Source organism: Chanos chanos, chromosome 12, assembly GCF_902362185.1.
Source record: "Chanos chanos chromosome 12, fChaCha1.1, whole genome shotgun sequence".
Taxonomy (NCBI): Eukaryota; Metazoa; Chordata; class Actinopteri; order Gonorynchiformes; family Chanidae; genus Chanos; species Chanos chanos.
In genome coordinates this window covers 644,366-671,865 of record NC_044506.1, presented here as the reverse complement: position 1 = coordinate 671,865, position 27,500 = coordinate 644,366, and positions in this window count along the sequence as shown.

The window sequence follows — 27,500 nt, the reverse complement described above, 5'->3', positions numbered from 1 at the left end:
CCCAACAGCAAAGTTAATCAGACTGAGGAACATGACATACATGAATCATACATTAAGCATGTGTCTCTACATTATGAACAGAAACTGTGTCTTTGCATAACAAGATACCATAAATGCCTTCAGGTTTTTGTTGTTCAGTCATTTTAAACAGCAGTTTTCAATGACATGTGTATGTAATGTGCTATATTGACACTGATAGTAATGCTATGATTAGTTGAAATAAAGTTTAATTTTTAAATGATGTCAAGATACCATCATTGCATTTTCGCTTTCAACGTTAACGCATCTTAATCGGTGATCTTCAGTGAATGACACGTGTTCCTATCTCGATACATGACGTGTATTCAGCACAAGTATGTACTGGTTTATAAAGTCCATGCACATTAATTAAATAAAAGTCTCAGTTGTAGACAGAAGTTGAGAATCGCAGCCAAAGAAACCTGAATTTCTAGAGGGTAGGGTACAATACAAATAAGTTCAAGTTCAAGTTTATTTAGAGCCCAATATCACTGTTTACAGTCTCAAAGGGCTTTACAGGCCACAACAGTCAAATCAAAATATGACGGCACCCCCTGACATTATCCTCATGGCGGGCAAGAAAAAACTCCCCAAAAACCCAAGAGGGAAATGGGAAAATGGGAGAAATCTTGAGGAGGACCACAGAGAGAGGAGACCCCTCCTTGGTCAGACAGGTGTGCAATAGGTGCCGACCACGTGGGCAGTTACAGCTGAAAGTAAATTGGGGGGGGCATGAACAAAGGGGATGGTGATGTAGACAGGAGGCTGACGGGGGATGGAAGATGATAACACCAGGATGGATCAGTCCACAGGGCGGGAGGAGTCAGGATCAATCTATGCCCGAGAACCCTCCAGATCTGCTCCTTGACTTAAACATAGAGACTGTGTCTGAGTCTCGAACATTAATTGGGAGGCTATTCCATAACTGTGGGGCTCTGTAAGAGAAGGCTCTGCCCCCTGCTGTAGCCATCATAACTCGAGGTACCAACAAATAGCCTGCACCTTTTGATCTAAGTAGGCGCGGTGGATCATAAAAGACCAGGAGTTCGCGCAGGTACTGTGGTGCAAGACCATTTAATGCTCTATATGTTAATAGTAAGATTTAATAGCAAATACTAATAGTACAATACAAAGCAGAATATATCCCGATATCAGTTACTTATCATCAGCTGCTGTGATTGGTGGGTTATGTTAGACTGTTGCTTTTGGAGGTTAATTACATTATCAGAAGTGACCAATGAGAGCGCGATCTCTTCCTGGGATTTGACCATAGTGTTTAGATGGCCGTGGTGATTGGTTGTGTGGGATGTGACCACAGTGACTAGTAATGTAGGATTTGGTGTTGACTATGAGAGAGGAGCTGTGCTAGGAAGAGATTTTCTGTGTGTCTGCCGTCCCCCCCCCCCCCCCCCCCCCCCGTGGCCTGATGAAGACAGCAGTAGTGCTGTGTCTCCCTCTTGTGGTCAGTGTGTGTAACCACAGTTTTTGTGACGTGTGGATTTAGTGCTGTTTTACCAGACAGACTCTTTCTTGCCAGGACGGTGCCAGTGCGGAGCCAGTTCTGCCCTGGTGCCTTTTGGGAACCGGCCCACATTTTAACAGGTTTGAGAATCGAAACGGGGGCCGGTTCTCAAAGTTGGGGTGATTTCCGTGGGGAAAAAAAATCATGGTGGACAGAACGCATCTGTTTTGCTTTTTGTAAATTTAATTTTACACTTGGCTTCCACACAGCTGTGAAAACAGCATCTAGCTCAAAAGTTCAAGTGCTAAGAGGAGTAGGAGTCTTAAGTAATAGGACCCTGGCCTTTTCTTCAGAAGAAGTCTTTCAGGACAAACTGGAGAGATTTGTTACAGTAGTAGGCACAATACGGGAGGTGGAGGTGTCTATTTTGAACTTGTAAGCCCCAAATGAATATGATCAGAATTCTTTCAAGGAAATTGCAAATATAATTGCTGATAATGCCAAGGGCACAATAGTAGTCGGAGGAGACTTCAATGCTGTACAAGATGGAAGATTAGACAGACCACCACCAGAGGAAGGACCCCAAACTAAAAAAAACAAAACACTTAATGATATGATTCCAGAACTAGGACTTGTGGACCCATGGAGATCTAAAAACCCTAAAGGGAAAGACTTCAGTTTTTTCCAGTATTCATAATAGTTATTCCAGGATCGACGACTTCTGTCTCTCACAACAGTATATGTATAAAGTCATAGATTGCCATACTGAACCAATAATGCTGAGTGACCATGCCCCTGTCCTTTTAAATATAGATTTAGGCAAAGAAAATTTCTTCAGATACTGGAGACTGAATGTCTCATTACTGACCAATACAACAGTAGTGCAAGATTTAGTAGGACAGAATTTAAAAGAATACTTTGAGACAAATGATAACAGTGAGGTAACACCATCAATCCTGTGGGAGCTAAAACAGTCATAAGGGGGAAAATGATTCAGATTGCATCAAGATTAAAGAAAATGTGATTAGCAAATGAAGCTGGAAAATTAAAGAAAGCAATTAGAACATAAAACTACAGGAGCAAATAACATGCCCCTAGAACTAAAAGAAACTAGGAAGGCTTTGGATAAGCTCCTCACATGTAAAGCGGAAGGAGCCTTAAGATTTTCCATACAGAGATACTGTGAGATGGGGAACAAAGCCAGTTGTTTGTTAGCTTTTCAGCTCTGTAAAGCCCAGGCTAATGGTCTGGTTCCTACGATTGTACATCCCATACTAAAAAAATAGTATCTCATCCAAAGGAAGTAGTGGATGCCTTTGCATCATTCTATAAAAATCTGTGCAAAGAGCCTAAATCAAATAAAACAATAAGTGACCAATCTGAGGCCTTCTTATCAATCTACACTCACCCTCACTGTCAGTCTACATTTACCCTCACTGTCAGTCTACATTTACCCTCACTGTCAGTCTACTCTCACCCTCACTGTCAGTCTACACTCACCCTCACTGTCAGTCTACACTCACCCGCACTGTCAGTCTACACTCACCCTCACTGTCAGTCTACATTTACCCTCACTGTCAGTCTACATTTACCCTCACTGTCAGTCTACACTCACCCTAACTGTCAGTCTACATTTACCCTCACTGTCAGTCTACACTCACCCTCACTGTCAGTACATTTACCCTCACTGTCAGTCTACACTTAACCTAAATGTCAGTCTACATTTACCCTCACTGTCAGTCTACACTCACCCTCACTGTCAGTCTACACTCACCCTCACTGTCAGTACATTTACCCTCACTGTCAGTCTACATTTACCCTCACTGTCAGTCTACATTTACCCTCACTGTCAGTCTACACTCACCCTCACTGTCAGTCTACATTTACCCTCACTGTCAGTCTACATTCACTCTCACTGTCAATCTACATTTACCCTCACTGTCAGTCTACACTTAACCTAAATGTCAGTCTACATTTACCCTCACTGTCAGTCTACACTTACCCTCACTGTCAGTCTACACTCACCCTCACTGTCAGTCTACATTTCCCCCGTCAGTCTAAACTCACCCTCACTGTCAGTCTACATTTACCCTCACTGTCAGTCTACACTCACCCTCACTGTCAGTCTACATTTACCCTCACTGTCAGTCTACATTTACCCTCACTGTCAGTCTACACTCACCCTCACTGTCAGTCTACATTTACCCCATCAGTCTACACTCACCCTCAGTCAGTCTACACTCACCTTCACTGTCAGTCTACATTTACCCTCACTGTCAGTCCACACTCACCCTCACTGTCAGTCTACACTTACCCTCACTGTCAGTCTACACTCACCCTCACTGTCAGTCCACACTCACCCTCACTGTCAGTCTACATTCACTCTCACTGTCAGTCTACACTCATCCTCACTGTCAGTCTACATTTACCCTCACTGTCAGTCTACACTCACCCTCACTGTCAGTCTACACTCACCCTCACTGTCAGTCTACATTTACCCTCACTGTCAGTCTACACTCACCTTCACTGTCAGTCTACATTTACCCTCACTGTCAGTCTACACTCACCCTCACTGTCAGTCTACATTTACCCCGTCAGTCTACACTCACCCTCACTGTCAGTCTACATTTACCCTCACTGTCAGTCCACACTCACCCTCGCTGTCAGTCTACACTCACCCTCACTGTCAGTACATTTACCCTCACTGTCAGTCTACATTTACCCTCACTGTCAGTCTACACTCACCCTCACTGTCAGTCTACATTTACCCTCACTGTCAGTCTACACTTACCCTCACTGTCAGTCTACACTCACCCTCACTGTCAGTCTACACTCACCCTCACTGTCAGTACATTTACCCTCACTGTCAGTCTACAGTCACCCTCACTGTCAGTACATTTACCCTCACTGTCAGTCTACACTCACCCTCACTGTCAGTCTACACTCACCCTCACTGTCAGTACATTTACCCTCACTGTCAGTCTACACTCACCCTCACTGTCAGTCTACATTTACCCTCACTGTCAGTCTACATTTACCCTCACTGTCAGTCTACACTCACCCTCACTGTCAGTCTACACTCACCCTCACTGTCAGTCTACAGTCACCCTCACTGTCAGTCTACACTCACCCTCACTGTCAGTACATTTACCCTCACTGTCAGTCTACAGTCACCCTCACTGTCAGTACATTTACCCTCACTGTCAGTCTACACTCACCCTCACTGTCAGTCTACATTTAGTCTCACTGTCAGTCTACACTCACCCTCACTGTCAGTCTACACTCACCCCCACTGTCAGTCTACACTCACCCTCACTGTCAGTCTACATTTACCCTCACTGTCAGTCTACATTTACCCTCACTGTCAGTCTACACTCACCCTCACTGTCAGTCTACACTCACCCTCACTGTCAGTCTACAGTCACCCTCACTGTCAGTCTACACTCACCCTCACTGTCAGTACATTTACCCTCACTGTCAGTCTACACTCACCCTCACTGTCAGTCTACACTCACCCTCACTGTCAGTACATTTACCCTCACTGTCAGTCTACACTCACCCTCACTGTCAGTCTACACTCACCCTCACTGTCAGTACATTTACCCTCACTGTCAGTCTACAGTCACCCTCACTGTCAGTCTACACTCACCCTCACTGTCAGTCTACATTTACCCTCACTGTCAGTCTACAGTCACCCTCACTGTCAGTCTACATTTACCCTCACTGTCAGTCTACACTCACCCTCGCTGTCAGTCTACACTCACCCTCACTGTCAGTACATTTACCCTCACTGTCAGTCTACATTTACCCTCACTGTCAGTCTACACTCACCCTCACTGTCAGTCTACACTCACCCTCACTGTCAGTCTACACTCACCCTCACTGTCAGTCTACATTTACCCTCACTGTCAGTCCACACTCACCCTCACTGTCAGTCTACACTCACCCTCACTGTCAGTCTACACTCACCCTCACTGTCAGTCTGCACTCACCCTCACTGTCAGTCTACATTTACCCTCACTGTCAGTCCACACTCACCCTCGCTGTCAGACTACACTCACCCTCGCTGTCAGTCTACATTTACCCTCACTGTCAGTCTACACTCACCCTCACTGTCAGTCTACATTTACCCTCACTGTCAGTCCACACTCACCCTCGCTGTCAGTCTACACTCACCCTCACTGTCAGTCTACATTTACCCTCACTGTCAGTCTACACTCACCCTCACTGTCAGTCTACACTCACCCTCACTGTCAGTCTACACTCACCCGCACTGTCAGTCTACACTCACCCTCACTGTCAGTCTACACTCACCCTCACTGTCAGTCTACATTTACCCTCACTGTCAGTCCACACTCACCCTCACTGTCAGTCTACATTTACCCTCACTGTCAGTCTACACTCACCCTCACTGTCAGTCTACACTCACCCTCACTGTCAGTCTACATTTACCCTCACTGTCACTCCACACTCACCCTCACTGTCAGTCTACACTCACCCTCACTGTCAGTCTACACTCACCCTCACTGTCAGTCTACACTCACCCTCACTGTCAGTACATTTACCCTCACTGTCAGTCTACAGTCACCCTCACTGTCAGTACATTTACCCTCACTGTCAGTCCACACTCACCCTCGCTGTCAGTCTACACTCACCCTCACTGTCAGTACATTTACCCTCACTGTCAGTCTACATTAACCCTCACTGTCAGTCTACATTTACCCTCACTGTCAGTCTACATTTAGTCTCACTGTCAGTCTACACTCACCCTCACTGTCAGTCTACACTCACCCTCACTGTCAGTCTACACTCACCCTCACTGTCAGTCTACATTTACCCTCACTGTCAGTCCACACTGACCTTCACTGTCAGTCTACACTCACCCTCACTGTCAGTCTACACTCAAGTTCAAGTTCAAGTTCAAGTTTATTTAGAGCCCAATATCACTGTTTACAGTCTCAAGGGGCTTTACAGGCCACAACAGTCAAATCAAAATATGACGGCACCCCCTGACTTAATCCTCATGGCGGGCAAGAAAAAACTCCCCAAAAACCCAAGAGGGAAATGAGAAAATGGGAGAAATCTTGAGGAGGACCACAGAGAGAGGAGACCCCTCCTTGGTCAGACAGGTGTGCAATAGGTGCCGACCACGTGGGCAGTTACAGCTGAAAATAAATTGGGGCATGAACAAAGGGGATGGTGATGTAGACAGGAGGCTGACGGGGGATGGAAGATGATGACACCAGGATGGATCAGTCCACAGGGCGGGAGGAGTCAGGATCACTGGTGTCTCAGGAGTAGCATGTGTGGCTCGACAGAGAGAGAGAGAGAGAGAGAGAGAGAGAGAGAGAGGGACATTGTTAGATGTTCATTTCCACATAATGGTTGAGGTAAATATACATCGTGTGCCGAGTGCAGGCAGGGACTCCAGCAAGACTAACTAGTACAGCATAGCTAAAAGGGAGAGCTAGAAGGTAATATGGACATGATGGCACTCTGGGACACAAGGCGGCCACCCACTCCACAGTCAACAAACCTGAGTGAACATGTTAAAGTGGGGGGGCGACAGCATCCAAACATCCCAGTTCACCAAACAATCTATGCCCGAGAACCCTCCAGATCTGCTCCTTTGCCTAGTAAAGAGCTATTAGCAAAAGGCTTGGCTAAACAGATAAGTTTTCAGCCTTGACTTAAACATAGAGACTGTGTCTGAGTCTCGAACATTAATTGGGAGGCTATTCCATAACTGTGGGGCTCTGTAAGAGAAGGCTCTGCCCCCTGCTGTAGCCATCATAACTCGAGGTACCAACAAATAGCCTGCACCTTTTGATCTAAGTAGGCGTGGTGGATCATAAAAGACCAGGAGTTCGCGCAGGTACTGTGGCGCAAGACCATTTAATGCTCTATATGTTAATAGTAAGATTTTATAATCAATACGAGATTTGACTGGGAGCCAGTGCAGTGTGGATAAGATAGGGGTGATGTGATCATATTTTTTGGTTCTAGTAAGAACTCTGGCTGCTGCATTCTGAACTAACTGTAGCTTATTTATACACCTAGTAGAGCATCCAGACAGTAAGGCATTACAGTAGTCTAATCTAGAGGTAATGAAAGCATGAACCAATTTTTCAGCATCTTGAAATGACAATGCATTTCTTATCTTGTTAATATTTCTAAGATGAAAGAAGGCTATCCTGGTAATATTATCTACATGAGCTTCAAATGAAAGACTGGGGTCAATAATTACACCAAGATCTTTTACTGCTGCACCTAATGAAAGAGAAAGGCCATCCAGAGTAACTATGTGGTCGGAAAGCTTACTCCTAGCTGCATGTGATCCTAGTACAAGTACTTCTGTTTTTTCAGTGTTGAGTGAGAGGAAATTCGTAAGCATCCAGTGCCTAATATCCTTTAGACATTCCTCAATTTTGTTAAGTTGGTGTCTCTCGTCTGGCTTCGCTGAGACATACAACTGTGTGTCATCAGCATAGCAGTGGAAGCTAATACCGTGTTTACGAATAACATTACCTAGAGGTAGCATATATAAAGAGAAAAGCAGTGGGCCTAAAACAGAACCTTGCGGGACTCCGAACTTTACCTCAGTATGTGCAGAGGACTCACCATTTACATCAACAAACTGATAACGATCAGTTAAGTAGGACCTAAGCCATAAGAGGGCCGTTCCCTTAACTCCAACAACATTTTCTAGTCTATCAAGGAGAATGGTATGATCAATGGTGTCAAAGGCTGCACTGAGGTCAAGTAGCACAAGCAAGGAGACACAACCCTGATCAGAGGCCAGTAAGAGGTCATTTGCAACTTTAACCAGTGCTGTCTCTGTGCTGTGATGAGGCCTAAATCCTGACTGATACAGTTCATGGATGTTATTCTTATGTAAGTATGAGCATAACTGCTGTGCTACAGCCTTTTCTAGGATCTTGGAAATAAAGGGGAGGTTAGATATTGGCCTGTAGTTGGTCAATGAACAGGGGTCAAGGTCAGGTTTTTTAATTAGGGGTTTGATAACTGCTAGTTTAAAAGATTTAGGTACATAGCCAGTACTAAGGGAGGAATTGATTATTTTTAAAAGCGGTTCGATGACTACTGGCAGTATCACTGTCAGTCTACACTCACCCTCACTGTCAGTCTACACTCACCCTCACTGTCAGTCTACATTTACCCTCACTGTCAGTCTACAGTCACCCTCACTGTCAGTCTACACTCACCCTCACTGTCAGTCTACACTCACCCTCACTGTCAGTCTACATTTACCCTCACTGTCAGTCTACACTCACCCTCACTGTCAGTCTACACTCACCCTCACTGTCAGTCTACACTCACCCTCACTGTCAGTCTACATTTACCCCGTCAGTGTACTCTCACCTTCACTGTCAGTCTACATTTACCCTCACTGTCAGTCTACACTCACCCTCACTGTCAGTCCACACTCACCCTCACTGTCAGTCTACACTCACCCTCACTGTCAGTCTACATTTAGTCTCACTGTCAGTCTACACTCACCCTAACTGTCAGTCTACACTCACCCTCACTGTCAGTCTACATTTACCCTCACTGTCAGTCTACACTCACCCTCACTGTCAGTCTACACTCACCCTCACTGTCAGTCTACACTCACCCTCACTGTCAGTCTACATTTACCCCGTCAGTGTACTCTCACCTTCACTGTCAGTCTACATTTACCCTCACTGTCAGTCTACACTCACCCTCACTGTCAGTCTACATTTACCCTCACTGTCAGTCTACACTCACCCTCACTGTCAGTCTACACTCACCCTCACTGTCAGTCTACATTTACCCCGTCAGTCTACACTCACCCTCACTGTCAGTCTACATTTACCCCGTCAGTGTACTCTCACCTTCACTGTCAGTCTACATTTACCCTCACTGTCAGTCTACACTCACCCTCACTGTCAATCTACACTCACCCTCACTGTCAGTCTACACTCACCCTCACTGTCAGTCTACATTTACCCTCACTGTCAGTCTACACTCACCCTCACTGTCAGTCTACATTTACCCTCACTGTCAGTCTACACTCACCCTCACTGTCAGTCTACATTTACCCTCACTGTCAGTCTACACTCACCCTCACTGTCAGTCTACATTTACCCTCACTGTCAGTCTACACTCACCCTCACTGTCAGTCTACATTTACCCCGTCAGTGTACTCTCACCCTCACTGTCAGCCTACACTCACCCTCACTGTCAGTCTACATTTACCCTCACTGTCAGTCTACACTCACCTTCACTGTCAGTCTACATTTACCCTCACTGTCAGTCTACACTCACCCTCACTGTCAGTCTACACTCACCCTCACTGTCAGTCTACACTCACCCTCACTGTCAGTCTACACTCACCCTCACTGTCAGTCTACGCTCACCTTCACTGTCAGTCTACACTCACCCTCACTGTCAGTCTACATTTACCCTCACTGTCAGTCTACACTCACCCTCACTGTCAGTCTACATTTACCCTCACTGTCAGTACATTTACCCTCACTGTCAGTCTACATTTACCCTCACTGTCAGTCTACACTCACCCTCACTGTCAGTCTACATTTACCCTCACTGTCAGTCTACACTCACCCTCACTGTCAGTCTACACTCACCCTCACTGTCAGTCTACATTTACCCTCACTGTCAGTCTACACTCACCCTCACTGTCAGTCTACATTTACCCTCACTGTCAGTACATTTACCCTCACTGTCAGTCTACATTTACCCTCACTGTCAGTCTACACTCACCCTCACTGTCAGTCTACATTTACCCTCACTGTCAGTCTACACTCACCCTCACTGTCAGTCTACACTCACCCTCACTGTCAGTCTACACTCACCCTCACTGTCAGAAGCTGAAGCATTGCAAATGATATCAGACCTTACAGAATCTGAAATACAGGAAGCCATTAAAAAAAACAACAAATCCCTAGGGAGGGACAGACTCCCTGCAGAGTTTTATAAATGCTTTATTGATGATTTAGCAGTACCAGTATTAACTAAAGTTTTTAATTATGCTCTCTTCAAAGGTGACTCACCAATTACATGGTCAGAGGCTTATATATCAGTGATCTATAAAGGTAAAGACCCGACATTCTGTGAGGGGTATAGACCCATTAGTTTGCCATGTAATGACCAAAGGTTACTGACCAATATTCTGGCAAAAAGGATGCAAAGTAAGCAACGTGATTAACCCGGATCAGACAGGCTTTATCCCCGGCAGACAAGGAGCTAGTAATATAAGGAGAACGCTAAAGATTATAACGTGCAAAGAAAAATATGCAAAACTCTATGTTGATCAGTGTTGATGCACAAGAAAGCATTTGACACCGTGAACTGGCAATTTTTGTATAAAACACTGGCTGCTTTGGGATTCCATCTGATGTTTGTGAATTGAGTAAGGGTTATATATAAAAATCCAAAGTGGTGTGTTAGAGTGAACGGATGCTGTTTGCATTTCTTTTTACCAGGAGAGGGGGGGTCCTGTTCGGATCTTTTTTTACCAGGAGAGGGGGGGTCCAACTGTCGCTTGCTCTTTGCTATAAATATTGAACCTATAGCAGCATTAAGACAAAATCATAGTATTAAGGGTATTAAAGATGAAGGTCAAACAGAACACGAGACTTCACTCTATTCAGACAACTCAGTCCCTGCATTGCTAAGAACTGGGAGGAAAAAGGTTTAATGATGTTGGGTCAGTATTCTGAAGGAGGAGACCTGATGTCCTTTGAGCAGCTTCAGCATAAACACAACCTTCCAGCCCAGGACTTTATTAGATACCTACAGCATAAACACAACCTTCCAGCCCAGGACTGTATTAGATACATACAGCATAAACACAACCTTCCAGCCCAGGACTTTATTAGATACCTACAGCATAAACACAACCTTCCAGCCCAGGATTTTATTAGATACCTACAGCATAAACACAACCTTCCAGCCCAGGACTGTATTAGATACCTACAGCATCAACACAACCTTCCAGCCCAGGACTGTATTAGATACCTACAGCATAAACACAACCTTCCAGCCCAGGACTGTATTAGATACCTACAGCATAAACACAACCTTCCAGCCCAGGACTTTATTAGATACATACAGCATAAACACAACCTTCCAGCCCAGGACTTTATTAGATACATACAGCATAAACACAACCTTCCAGCCCAGGACTTTATTAGATACCTACAGCATAAACACAACCTTCCAGCCCAGGACTGTATTAGATACCTACAGCATAAACACAACCTTCCAGCCCAGGACTGTATTAGATACCTACAGCATCAACACAACCTTCCAGCCCAGGACTGTATTAGATACATACAGCATAAACACAACCTTCCAGCCCAGAACTTTATTAGATACCTACAGCATAAACACAACCTTCCAGCCCAGGATTTTATTAGATACCTACAGCTGAGATATTACTTACAGAAACACAAAGAATGGGACAAACTATGTACTTCACCATCCAATATAGAACATTTCTTTATGGTAGCAGTTGAAAGGACCATTAAAAAGAAGATTATATCGCACAAAAATAAGATTTTACAAGAAGAACTAATGGACAACAGTTTGGATATCAAGGACAAATGGGAATTGGAGATGAACACCATAATTTTAGATAAAAACAGGGAATTATCATGCAGAGAGGGACATAAAATAACAAATAGCCCCATTTGGAAGGAATTTGAGTGGAAAGTTAAGATGAGACTTTTCAGGACTCCTTGTCACATCAGAATCCGGTGGCACCTCGGATCAGTGCTGGAGGGGCTGTGGCCTGGTAGGAGACCACACACACATATTTTTGGACTATCCAAAATGATTGGCAAAACATACAAAATGAAATTAGAAAATGTTTAGGTATAGAATTGCCCTTAGAACCACCTTACTTTATATTAGGAATGTTACTAGAAGATGTAGAAGATAACAATCAGACATTACCACTGAGAGTCTCTCTAATTGATGATCACAGTCTCCTGGCTGAGGCCACAGCCCCCTACAGCAACACAATAGAGGAATAAGGTTAAGGATGTTTACTACATGAAAAACATGACCGCAAGGTTACAATTAAACACAGACATATTCTTGACTGAATGGTCCCCAATTATTTCAGAGTTGTTCTGTTGATGTGATGATAGTGAAACAGTTGCTGTGGATTTCTTTTCTCCTCGTTTAAATGTGAACATTGCATGCGTGTGTTTTTTTTCTTTTATAGTGTATATTTATCCATTTTCTCTGTGTTTGTAGACAAATGTCATTGTTTCTCCCTGTTTTCAGAGAAAGGGAACTATACGTGGACAATGAGAGGATGCCGAAATCCATGGACTGCATCCTAAGACATTTATGCCTGTGTTTTATCTCTGAACGTGTGACTGTAAAGTACAACTGCACTTGACAAAAGGAAATAAAAAGAAGTAAAAAAAAAGAGAAAGGTTTGAGCGTTTAAATGAAGGTCTACAGTGGTCTATTTCCCCTGACCAGTGCCGGTGAGAGTGTTTTTTCCACCGTTCATGTAACATGTAAACAACAGCCCGTGTTGATGTAGACACAAACGGTCGCCCATGCATCTTTTCATCATATACATGTTTACATACTACATGGAGCCTTTAGCCTGTGCCATCTTGGTCAGACTTTTTTTTGTTACTCCCGCCTCTCTAGAGAACGCCACAAACCAAACACATCACACACTGAATTGATTGGTTCTTGTGTGGTTCTCATTTGCATAGCCACTGACGTTAGTGGTTTAAACTTTTTAGACCAGCAATTTGAGAGCTGAGCCTGTGCCAGCTTTTCAGCACTCACAACAGTCTTTTTTCAGTGGAAAAGGGGTGTGTGTGTGGACACCAGTCTTTTTTTCAGTGGAAAAGGGGTGTGTGTGTGGACACCAGTCTTTTTTTCAGTGGAAAAGGGGTGTGTGGACACCAGTATTTTTTCAGTGGAAAAGGGGTGTGTGGACACCAGTATTTTTTTCAGTGGAAAAGGGGTGTGTGTGTGTGGACACCAGTCTTTTTTTCAGTGGAAAAGGGGTGTGTGTGTGGACACCAGTCTTTTTTTCAGTGGAAAAGGGGTGTGTGGACACCAGTATTTTTTCAGTGGAAAAGGGGTGTGTGGACACCAGTATTTTTTCAGTGGAAAAGGGGTGTGTGTGTGTGGACACCAGTCTTTTTTTCAGTGGAAAAGGGGTGTGTGTGGACACCAGTATTTTTTTCAGTGGAAAAGGGGTGTGTGTGTGGACACCGGTCTTTTTTCAGTGGAAAAGGGGTGTGTGTGTGTGGACGCTAGTCTTTTTTTCAGTGGAAAAGGGGTGTGTGTGGACACTCTGCTACTGGGCCAATGTGTAAGCTCTGACCAAAGTAATCTCCTGAATCTTCAGTCTGGACTTTACGGAGTGTCTAATTGTAAGTGGTTTATCTATTTTATCAGGAGTTTAGGAGCCTCTCCAGGTTTCTGTAAGTACCCGTGTAGACAGGCTGAGCTATAAATAGCTGCTGGTGAATTACTGAATCTACAGCTCATTCAACAGTGTCTCCTGGAAGAGCAACGTTCACTAGATCTGCATAATACATCCTAGGTACAGGAGTCTGTCCAAGGTTTCCTAACACCAGCTCAAACAGAGCAATGAGTCACATGACACTGGAGAACTGGTCCTACATGTTCCTACAGAAATAGGAATTAGAGCCTCCGCCAACACTGCTGAGAAACACACACCAACACTGTCACTCAACTTGTCAGGTCATCTTCAGAGCACAACTCCTATAAGCATCCTGACCTTATAGACTCTCTCATACAAACACCCTGACCTTATAGACTCTCTCATACAAATACCCTGATGTTATAGACTCTCTCATACAAACACGCTGACCTTATAGACTCTCTCATACAAACACGCTGACCTTATAGACTCTCTCATACAAACACGCTGACCTTATAGACTCTCATATAAACACCCTGACATTATAGACTCTCTCATACAAACACCCTGACCTTATAGACTCTCTCATACAAACACCCTGACATTATAGACTCTCTCATACAAACACCCTGACATTATAGACTCTCTCATACAAACACCCTGACATTATAGACTCTCATATAAACACCCTGACATTATAGACTCTCTCATACAAACACGCTGATGTTATATACTCTCATATACATTAACGCCCTGATGTTATAGACTCTCATATAAATAAACGCCCCGATGTTATAGACTCTCTTATATAAACACCCTGATGTTATAGACTCTCTTATATAAATACCCTGATTTTATAGATTCTCTCATACAAACACGCTGATGTTATAGACTCTCATATAAATAAACGCCCCGATGTTATAGACTCTCTTATATAAACACCCTGATGTTATAGACTCTCTTATATAAACACCCTGATGTTATAGACTCTCTTATATAAACACCCTGATGTTATAGATTCTCTCATATAAACACCCCAATGTTATAGACTCTCTCATATAAACACCCTGATGTTATAGACTCTCTCATACAAACACCCCGATGTTATAGACTCTCTCATATAAACACCCTGATGTTATAGACTCTCTTATATAAACACCCTGATGTTTTATGCACAGTCAGTACAGACTCACACACACCTTCGACATGATAACTTCGAGGTAAAGCCAAGCTCTTAATTGGCAATAGAGTTTCAGCACATTGCAAATCAATAATTCCCATAATTTTTACTGTAATTTTGGATTTTAAGGTACACCACCTGTCATTTTCCAGCACCTATGGCAGCTATAGCGATTCCATCCCCCCTCTGCTCCACAGTGGTTTGGTCCACTGCCTGCCATCCCTGATCCCACACACATTAACCTGGTACCGAATTTCCGAAATGTAGTGTGGCAGGGGAAAGACTCATTAATATTCATAAAAGAAGCTCTACCTCACTGACCGCTCTGACACATCATGTGCGTGCATGAAGCCTTTCACAACCATGGCAACCCTAAACTGCCGTCATCACAGAATTCACTCCCCAGGAGATTTGACATCAGACATCCTAAAGTGCTTCAAGAAGTATATACATGTTAACTATGCGTTACGTTTGTGAACTGGTGGCGCCGTTAAAGTTAGCGTGAATGTTTTAAAGTGCCAGCTCAGGAGATCATTTTCTCTTTTGTTTTCTGTCGAATGTAACGTGTGGAAGTGTGTCTGTCCCTTCACTGTTACCCTCCACGTGGTGTTGGGTTGATGATGACAGAGGAGCTGGGTTCTGCACTGAGTCTACACTGTAAAACTCTGATGTAAATTTACAGTGAAATCTGAACAGTATTCCGCTGTATTAATGACATACAGTGTTATACTGTAAACTGCAATGCAATCTGGGAGGAAAACAAACGTGATTACAGTACTGTAACAGAATGCTGTTAGTTACAGTACTGTAACAGAATGCTGTTAGTTACAGTAGTGTAACAGAATGCTGTTAGTTACAGTACTGTAACAGAATGCTGTTAGTTACAGTGCTGTAACAGAATGCTGTTAGTTACAGTAGTGTAACAGAATGCTGTTAGTTACAGTACTGTAACAGAATGCTGTTAGTTACAGTGCTGTAACAGAATGCTGTTAGTTACAGTAGTGTAACAGAATGCTGTTAGTTACAGTAGTGTAACAGAATGCTGTTAGTTACAGTGCTGTAACAGAATGCTGTTAGTTACAGTACTGTAACAGAATGCTGTTAGTTACAGTACTGTAACAGAATGCTGTTAGTTACAGTAGTGTAACAGAATGCTGTTAGTTACAGTACTGTAACAGAATGCTGTTAGTTACAGTACTGTAACAGAATGCTGTTAGTTAGTACTGTAACAGAATGCTGTTAGTTACTGGAACTGACTGTAAACCTCACTGTAAACCGCTGAGCATCTTGGGAAGGTGAAAGGAAAGTGCAGGATTTAAAATTTAAAAGTTAACCGACATAACCGTCCTTTTTATTTTCTTGCAAAAGTTTATTTCTGCAGCTTGCATTTTTTGCATCTCCCACCCAGTCTCTGTCGCCACAAAGGCACAGCCACACAATAACCTACACAGCCTTTTTTCACAGACGTCCAGTGATAAGGCAACTTCCATTGAGTAACATACGTCACTATTTTTATTCTGCCTCAAAGCGTCAAAATGTTATGAAAAAAATAACTGTGAGACAATTGGTCCAGTTGAACTTTCTGCTATTGAGAACAGTGATATAGCTGCTGAAAAGCTTCATATCTGCAGTGTTCCAGCTAGCTAAATTTAGCACATGTCAGCATTTTTTCCTCAGTTTAAATGAACATTAAAACAACACTGTTGCTTTTTGCTGGGGGATAATTTCACTATACTAATGTAGTGAGGTAGGAAGTCTAACCTAGTGCTTTGTTTTCCACAACTGGTAAAAAAGAGCCATAGACGATTTTTATTTAACACCTCTCTAGAACCATGCTCTAAATTCACTGTTTTTGTTGTTTGTGCCAAACTGGTGACACGTTTTTATTTCAATAAATATCTGAAAAGGAAAAAATTGTCATTATTTCTTTTTCATTATTTCATAAGTAGTAGTACAGTAATATTCTTCATAATTAAATAAAAGATAAATACTGTGGATTCATACTGTAAATATACAGCAATTTACTGACAAAACTGTGACCAGTATTGTTTTGTAAATTTTCAAAAATACAGTAAAGAACTGCACATTTATTTATAGTAATACACTGTAATTCTAAAATACTGTAAGAAACTGTAAAAAACAACAAAAAAAAACAACAACAAAAAAAACAACAACACAGTACTTTGTTGGCGAAGCTGCTGCCAGTTAATAACTGTAAATTTACAGTAAAAGGTTTTACAGTGTATTTATTGGAACAATCCAACATTACAGGTTGCAACCCTGTATGCTCACTGTTCGAAGATAAAATAAAAATAAAAGCAGTCAGCGTCGCAGGTTTCATCTCTGTCCGCCCTAGCAAACCAGGCCATATATATACTGTAAGTGCCGCAGTGCTTAATTGAAACACAGGGCTGTGTACTAAATCTAGCCCGCCAAACTAGCTAGTCAATCCGCGAATTTTCTCCTCGGTAAAATGCACCCCTTAACACATCAATACCAGTTACAGCCACGATATAACATTACAGAACAACACTTATGCACATTACAGTTTAAATTCCACTGTTGCAATAATTCACATTTTAACAGTATTTAAACTTATTTGTTCTTGAGCATACTGAAACGCTACTCACCTGTCTCGCTCACCAGAAGGAAAGAGAACGAGAGGAAGTGCGCTGACTTGAAGAGCTAGGTGCGCGCTATCAAAATAAAAGTGCGTCTATGCATGTAAAACTAAAAAGAGAGTGTATTTCCAAACCCAGAGTAACATTCCATAACAAATATATTAACCACTATTTTTGTGAACATTCATTCTTATTTACGTCTGTTACAAAACCATGACAATTAAGTAGTGTCATATTTGCCAGAAACTTGACAGTTGTGGGTTGTTTCGTTTTGTAAGGGAATGTATTATAATGAGTTGATCAGGTCATCCAAATATTCCACTCTCCAGTAGGTTCTGACGCCCTAATCCATAATCTTTCCTAACCAATATTTAACAAAGTCAGCCATCATTTGCACACAACAAAATTAAAACTCTAATTCTGTGGTTACAGTTTTTACAAGCATGACAATTGCTTTGATTGCATCTCTTGACTATAAGGTGTAGGTAAGTCTCTCCAAGATAAGGTCTAGTGTCCCCTTTCAATTACACAAAACAATTTTTATGAAAAATTAAATTATTATGTTAATTAGTGGACCATCGAAACATGCAAAAACAAACAGTGCTATCTACTCAGTGTTTGGGGTTGCCACTTTATGAAAAATCATGTCTTAAGAGGTCTGTCACGAGCGAGAGTGAGTGTTTGATTTTGAGTCGAACAGTGGACGATCGACATGTGTCAGATCGGGAACGTTGTATTGGCCAATCAGGTAGCTTCTTTTATGAATATTAATGATACATATAAAAATAAATAAATAAAAAGAAAGGGAGGCTAGGCAGTGGGGGACAGGTGGGTTCTGAGGAGGTGGGTTTTCAGTTTCCTGCGGAAGATGGCAAGAGATTCCGCAGTCCTAACTGAGTGAGGGAGGTCATTCCACCACCGCGGAGCAATGGTGGAGAAGAGGCGTGGTCGGGAAGAACGGCTGCTGGGTTCCCGAAGTGAGGGGACTGCCAGTTGACCACAGGTGGTAGAGCGGAGGGTTCTAGCAGGGGTATAAGGAGTTATCAGGGACTGAAGGTATGATGGGGCGGAGCCTCTTTTGGCCTGGTAGGCCAGGACCAGTGTCTTGAACTGGATGCGGGCTGCTACTGGAAGCCAGTGGAGTGCAGTAAGGAGCGGCGTGACATGAGAGTGCTTTGAGAGGTTGAATACCAGGCGTGCAGCGGCGTTCTGAACAAGCTGGAGCGGCCTGATGGTGCAGGTTGGCAAGCCAGCCAGTAATAAGTTGCAGTAGTCCAGGCGGGAGATGACAAGCGCTTGGACCAAGAGCTGGTTCGCCTGTTGTGTGAGGAATGGGCGGATTCTCCTGATGTTGTAGAGGGAGAATCTACAGGATCGAGTGACCGCTGCGATGTGACTGGAGTAGGTCAGCTGGTCGTCAAGGGTCACACCAAGGTTTTTGGCTGTTCTGGAGGGGAACACCACAAATCCCTCAATGGTGATTGCAGTGTCGATCGTTGGGGAGTTCTTAGCGGGAAAAAACAGAAGCTCCGTTTTCTCCAGGTTGAGTCTGAGATGGTTAGCGGACATCCAGGAGGCGATGTCGGCTAAGCAGGCTGCGATGCGAGGCTGAACCTGAGAGTCAGAGGGGGGGAAGGAGAAGAACAGCTGTGTGTCATCAGCTTAACAGTGGTAAGAGAGACCATGGGCAGAGATACCTTGACCGAGTGATCTGGTGTAAAGAGAGAAGAGGAGTGGACCAAGTACAGAACCTTTTTTTTAAAGTGAAATGAGGACTGTCTGTATGATCTGATCTGTAACTGATCTTTGTATGAGTGGTCTGGGAATAGAGTGACTGAAGAACATTGTGACTCTGATTAGGCAATGCAGCACCATGATATACTAACAGTCAACTGCTATGACTGCATGTAAAAGTTCTAAAACAACCAGTTGTTCGTGCATGCTGGGAGTGTTCTGCTGGACATCACTGTTTGTGTTTTACACTGTTCTACTGAAACATAAAAGGATGGGTCTGGGTACATTCATAAATAAAGCCCAAGCTCATATTGTTACACTCTGCATGAGTAGGGGGAAAAAGAGCTCATTCATAAAAATGGACCGACTATTGGGCCAATGAGAAGAGTCATGAGGAACTTTTTGGGCGGGAATGATGAGCTGGAATGGTCCTTACGGTGATCTGTAGGTTCAGTAAAAATTCTAAACAAATAAACCAATGAATGGATGAATGAATGAATGTATGAATGAGTGGATGAATAATAAGCCTATCTTCATGGTCAGCTGAAACAGAATATCACAATTCTTGCCACTATTGTTCAATGGGTTTCAGCTCTAGTGGATTGCAGTACAATTCTTAATATGTAAGCAGCAGTGGCGGCTGATGGTCTTTGAAATAGGGGAGGCACAGTTTAGGCCTTCATCATAAAATTAGCCAATTATTACATTTGTTGTTATTTATATGCGAATTCTGCCCTCCTTTCTTTTTCTAGGAAATCATCTATTACCCTGTCATTCCTGTCAGATTCTTTTCCGGAGACTTGACTAGTTTCCTCTCAATGGCCAACAGAACATTTTCTGAGTCAACGCACTTCCAGTCAGCCAGTTCACTTTGTCATGCCAGGAGAGGTGAAATGATCGGTCTTTGCTCCCTGATTTTTGAACTAAAATAACGTTGGGCGTTGATCTGCCCTGCCTTTTATCAGAACTTCGCCAAAATCTGGTCGACAACATTAGCAACATCTACAGTTTTGAACCTGCTAGCTAGCTAGCTGGCTAGATCCTCTATGGCCTAGTTTAAAAACAACCTTTACCAAAGTGAAACGATAGCGAGTGACAAACTCAAGAACTCTATATTTAGAATTTTATTAACAGTATGTACAAACAGACGCGGTATAGCAACTAACAGAGAAAATGAGCAGAAGCTTATGCCTCACCACCTCGCCTGTCAACACTCCGTATAGATCGAGCTTGAATTCCGCTGATGCCGGTGTAGAATTTTAAAATGCTGTCAGTCATGTTCTTTGCCATGACGTTTAAAATAGTTCCTCCAATCATCATATATAGCAGCCCAGCGTCCGGGCGGCACAAAACCAAGCCTGCTGTCCAATAAACGTGCAGAATTTTTTTCAATGCAAAAATCGCTGTCACCAGTCCTATTGACTCCCATGGAAGCCGTGTGTCCGGAAACGATGTTTTAAAAGCATATTGTCCAATAAATGTCTAGCTTTGTTACACTGAAAACAAAGCGTATTCTGAAGTGCCATTGAACCCCAGAGATGCACAGCGTCAATGGGTTTAAATGGGTCGTGCTTCCACGGGTTTCTATGAGAAAAAAATCACTTTAGCTTATGACGACCTGCTGAAATAAAAGCTGCACCAACTAGCCGTGAAGTTGAACACTTTCTAGCCCAAAATATTGATTTGTAATAAGAGAGTTAAGTAATGTAAATACAATATTACATATTTAATTGACGAACTTTCGTGACGTTTTAGAGGAAGCTCGGCTTCCTGTGTAGTCTTAGAGCAGTCGCCTCCGGTAAGCAGATGAAAATAACAGTATATGACAAGACTGCTGTTATGGTACATTAGCTTAAGCAGTTTAAAAACTGGAGTTATGTCCAATTTGATTATATCCAGTTATATCCAGTTTGACAGCCCTGCACTGTAAACAGCATGTAACATGTGTAAAGCACATGCAAGAATAAATGACTAAGATTTGATGATCTAAGTTACACCGAATGACTTAACTTAATGTACACTCTTTGATCCTGCCTCTGGTTGCTAATGGAATTGTGTCAGGACTGCTGTTTAAACACTGAATCATTTCAGTCAGTCAGTCAGTCAGTCAGTCAGTCATTTCTACACTAGCCATTAAAGAGTGGTTATATTTTTGGGCTGTAATGATTGCCCTGCACTGTGACTGTCTAAATTAAATTACAGTTGGTCAGTGATGCTCTGTTTTGCTGTGACTGTCTAAATTAAATTACAGTTGGTCAGTGACGCCCTGTTTTGCACTGCACTGTAAGCCTTGTCGGATGTGCGTGTGTGTGTGTGACAAACATTTAAAACAGGGCTGTGTTGCTCCAGCTGTTCTGGGCTTGCTGTGTGCATGTCAGTGCTCCTGGCCCTCATCCCATTTTGGATCGCTCTCTCTCTGAGGATTCACCCAGCCAGACTCTGTCAGCTCATTAAGGGCGTTTTTTTATTTGTGTTTATGTTGGGAAATATACCAGAGGGTCCTGTCTGTGCCGGTGGAGTTTCAGACACCGTTTAAATAATGATCCTCAGCAGCACGGGCTCATTAAAGGTGTGAAACAGATACAAATATTTACACAGAAACTAACAAGCTGATGCAACCGATCCACTCCAGTACCTTTTCACAGGGGACAAACGTCATTTTGACTAGATCAAAACAGCAAAGACACAAATACTAACAGATAAATTAAATGTTCAAAAGACTTTGAAATGCACCTATATCAGTATATCAGTATATTAGTTCAAATTAAAAAATTCTCATTTAATATTACGGTTTGTTTCATTTTTAGCACATTCCAAGACTAACAGGACACCTGAATCTATCAGGGTGTTCTCTTCATATTCATTCTGTCTGTTGTTTCAGGAGCACAGTGTGTATACACATTAATACCGTATGACTCGGTGTTCCTGGAGTCATACTATATGGCACCGACGCGCAGATGAAGTCTCTGTTCACCTGCATAGACAGCACTCTGAGTAGTAACGTTAAATTCTGGGAGATTAAGCACTGACAAAGTAGTTAGAGTAGCTTCTGTATTTAAAATGTCTGGTTTTAAATGGTCTGTATTTAAAATGTCTGGTTTTAATGGTCTATTTTTAAAATGTCTGGTTTTAAATGGTCTGTATTTAAAATGTCTGGTTTTAAATGGTCTGTATTTAAAATGTCTGGTTTTAAATGATCTGTATTTAAATGGTCTGGTTTTAATGGTCTGGTTTTAAATGAGCTGTATTTAAATGGTCTGGTTTTAATGGTCTGGTTTTAAATGGTCTGGTTTTAAATGGTCTGGTTTTAATGATCTGGTTTTAATGGTCTGGTTTTAATGGTCTGGTTTTAAATGGTCTGGTTTTAAATGGTCTGGTTTTAATGGTCTGGTTTTAAATGGTCTGGTTTTAATGGTCTGGTTTTAATGGTCTGGTTTCAAATGATCTGTATTTAAATGGTCTGGTTTTAAATGGTCTGGTTTTAAATGGTCTGGTTTTAAATGGTCTGGTTTTAAATGGTCTGTATTTAAATGGTCTGGTTTTAATGATCTGGTTTTAATGGTCTGGTTTTAAATGGTCTGGTTTTAATGGTCTGGTTTTAAATGGTCTGGTTTTAAATGATCTGGTTTTAAATGGTCTGGTTTTAATGGTCTGGTTTTAAATGATCTGGTTTTAAATGGTCTGGTTTTAATGGTCTGGTTTTAAATGGTCTGTATTTAAATGGTCTGGTTTTAAATGATCTGTATTTAAATGGTCTGGTTTTAATGGTCTGGTTTTAAATGGTCTGGTTTTAAATGGTCTGGTTTTAATGGTCTGGTTTTAAATGGTCTGGTTTTAAATTATCTGAATTTAAATGGTCTGGTTTTAAATGGTCTGGTTTTAAATGATCTGTATTTAAATGGTCTGGTTTTAAATGGTCTGGTTTTAATGGTCTGGTTTTAAATGGTCTGTATTTAAATGGTCTGGTTTTAATGGTCTGGTTTTAAATGGTCTGGTTTTAAATGATCTGTATTTAAATGGTCTGGTTTTAAATGATCTGTATTTAAATGGTCTGGTTTTAAATGGTCTGGTTTTAAATGGTCTGGTTTTAAATGGTCTGGTTTTAATGGTCTGGTTTTAAATGGTCTGGTTTTAAATTATCTGTATTTAAATGGTCTGGTTTTAAATGGTCTGGTTTTAATGGTCTGGTTTTAAATGATCTGTATTTAAATGGTCTGGTTTTAAATGATCTGGTTTTAAATGGTCTGGTTTTAATGGTCTGGTTTTAAATGGTCTGTATTTAAATGGTCTGGTTTTAATGGTCTGGTTTTAAATGGTCTGGTTTTAAAATGTCATTTGGAGCGTGAATGTGAGGGACAAGAATAAATCAGGGAGAACAGGGAGGATGAAAAGGCAATAAATTCACATTAAAAACAAACAAACAAACAAACAGCGGAAACACAAACGCAGATGCATCCCAGTGGGGGACCTGCATTTTATCTTTCCTTTCTGTCACAGCTTCATTTTGGACTTTTAGTTTGGCATGTCTTTGTGCGCCTGTTCTGTCTGTCTCCGCCCCCCACCTGTTCCCGTTTGTCTAATTATTAACCTTGTTCATTTCTACCAATCCTGTGTTGCCCTGTTTAGTTCTCCCTCTGCTTAAGTCCTAGTGTTTGCCTTGTCCTTTGTCTATCGTTGTTTGTGTTTTAGAGCACTCTGTTATGCTGCACCTTTTTGTTATTGGTTTTTGTTCTAGTTTTATTTGTACTTTGATCTTCATTTTAAGTAAAGTCTTCTGTTTGGTCACCTTCAACCATCGTGTCTGCACTTGGGTCCTGCACCACACCACCAGCGTGACACTTTCCTTTTTCTTTATTATTGCTATCATTTCATTTAAACCACAGGAATAGACTACGTGTGTAGACTACATTCATGGAAAAAAATTCCAGTGCTCAAAAAGCTGTGGGTCTAATTCATCTGATTCATATCTATCGATCTCTCTACACTGTATCTAATTAATCTATCTAATTTGTATCTACAGTATCTCTCTACATTGCAGCATAAGTGTTTGTTATCTTGTTATCACAAATGTTTTGCCTTTGATTTTGTAAATGTTTGTCAGGTAGGCTAAGAGGCTCAGCATGTATGTGCAGAATGGTTTTATTTTTCAAGGGCTACAAGAAATATTTAAGAAACAAAAACCAAAACAGACTAAAACCACAACAGACTAATCTGACAAACAAGTAACCATGGTAACAGCAGAATAAGGGTCAGAGGAACACACAGGCTACATAAACACAGAGAGACACACAGGCTACATAAACACAGAGAGACACACAGGCTACATAAACACAGAGAGACACACATGCTACATAAACACAGAGAGACACACAGGCTATATAAGCACAGGGAAACACACAGGTTATATAAACTCAGAGAAACTGTGGGAGAGACTCTCAGGTCTGGGCCAGATATGACCGAGTCCCTTTCCACACTGAATGCTGTACTTCTTATGCTGAGTTTAAAATGAATTCCAAGTTTTCAAAAAGCAGTCAAAGTCTTCAGGAGTCCGATGCAGTGTAAGTTTATTGCATTCAGCAGTGAACAAAATACAAAAAACTGAGTCAGGTCCCAGGGAGTGACTGAGTATAATATAGAAAATCATTTACTTATATCTAAAATTTTACCTGCATGCTAAACCTGTGTATCCAATAAGCGCATAACACGGTTGTATGGTACCACCCCTTACATCATCCGTTTTTTGCATGGTCCAACCCATTCGCTTCCAGAAATTTCCCCAAGTTTTCCCAGAATTCATGATTCCATACACCATTATTTCCGAAGTGTCCTTTTTTGGTTAAATGAAAATAATATTCACCCATGTCCTCAATCTCACCTCCGATACTTTACCCTTAATGCAGGTGTTAACTATCAAGCGTTGGGCTAGTCCATGCAAAGCGGATGCTGAAGCAACTACATCCCGACCATTACTTATGCTTCCCTGTCACTAACCTAGATTTTACCCTTTTTATGTTGCCTTCATGTTTTCCTGACCTTGCATTTTCCCTTTTTGGTATACCAAGGCCTTCTTCCGTTGGTTTCAACTTACAGAGGCCTTCTTCCATTTTAGAGGCCTTTTTCCATTTCTCCAACAAAGCACACGGGCTATATAAACACAGAGAAACACACAGGCTACATAAACACAGAGAAACACACAGGCTACATAAACACAGAGAAACACATGGGCTATATAAACATAGAGAAACACACAGGATAAATAAACTCAGAGGAACACATGGGCTATATAAACTCAGAGAAACACACAGGCTATATAAACTCAGAGAAACACACAGGCTATATAAACACAGAGGAACACACGGGCTACATAAACACAGAGAAACACATGGGCTATATAAACATAGAGAAACACACAGGATAAATAAACTCAGAGGAACACATGGGCTATATAAACTCAGAGAAACACACAGGCTATATAAACTCAGAGAAACACACAGGCTATATAAACACAGAGGAACACACGGGCTACATAAACACAGAGAAACACACAGGCTACATAAACGCAGAGGAACACATGGGCTATATAAACACAGAGAAACACACAGGCTACATAAACACAGAGGAACACATGGGCTATATAAACACAGAGAAACACATGGGCTACATAAACACAGAGGAACACACGGGCTATATAAACACAGAGAAACACATGGGCTATGTAAACACAGAGGAACACACGGGCTATGTAAACACAGAGAGACACACAGGATAAATAAACTCAGAGGAACACACGGGCTGTGTAAATCAATGAATGAAACCTTATAAAGTTTGGAAATACAGAATGTGGATGCATTGAAAATGAACATAAAAAAATTGTTTTAATTTTTAGTCATGTAATGGGAGTCATTAGGATTTTATTCTGCACAGGCTATTTAACTCAGAGGAACACGCGGGCTATATAATCACAGAGCCTTTTTGGGTGACTGGTCGTGTAATGGAAGTTGTGTTAAGTTTTTGTGCTATATCTGGTTTGGTGAATAGTGAAGATGAGTGTTCATATAAGTTTCACTGGGGACAGGACAAGAAGTAGTCCAGCCGTGTTTTCAGCGCATGATCTTCATTCATACAAATGAAATATAAATGATAAAAACATCAAATTTCAGTTGAGGGGGAAGATGATGGCTGTTGAAGTCCACTTAACTTTAACGCATGTGTGAATTTTGTAGCTTTTAGTGTGCTTCTAGAGATATCATGTATATGTATATGTTGATTGAGTATTTTATTATAAGTGTTAAGTTATTCAACCTCTGCATTTAACCCATCTGAGTAGTGAACACACACACACACACACACACACACACACACACCCCCAGAGCAGTGGGCAGCCACACAGCTGCAGTGCCCAGGGAGCAATTGGGGGTTAGGGGCCTTGCTCAGTGGCACCTCAACCCACATTTTTCCTGCCAGTCTGAGGAATTGAATCGGCAACCTTCTCAGTTGCAAGCCTGCTTCTCTAGCCTTTAGGCCATGGCTGCATTGAATTTCAATGGTTTTAGTGTATTTTCTAGTCATGACAACAACCACCTCCTCCAACCACAGCTGTCCCTACATTATTATCCAAATGGTTTGATGATGGAACATTCCCCTGTCTTAACAATTTGGTTTACAGCTGGAACTGGACAGGATGCAGACTGGGGGGAGTCAGGGAGCAGACTGGGTTCACGGCCACATCAGGCCCAGAGGGTAAATAAAGTGCGTGGTTGAGGAGTAAATAAAGTTCATGGTTGAGGAGTAAATAAAGTTCATGGTTGAGGAGTAAATAATGTTTGTGGTTGAGGAGTAGATAATGTGCGTGGTTGAGGAGTAAATAAAGTTGTTGGTTGAGGAGTAAATAATGTTTGTGGTTGAGGAGTAAATAAAGTTGTTGGTTGAGGAGTAAATAAAGTTGTTGGTTGAGGAGTAAATAAAGTTGTTGGTTGAGGAGTAGATAATGTTTGTGGTTGAGGAGTAGATAATGTGCGTGGTTGAGGAGTAAATAAAGTTCATGGTTGAGGA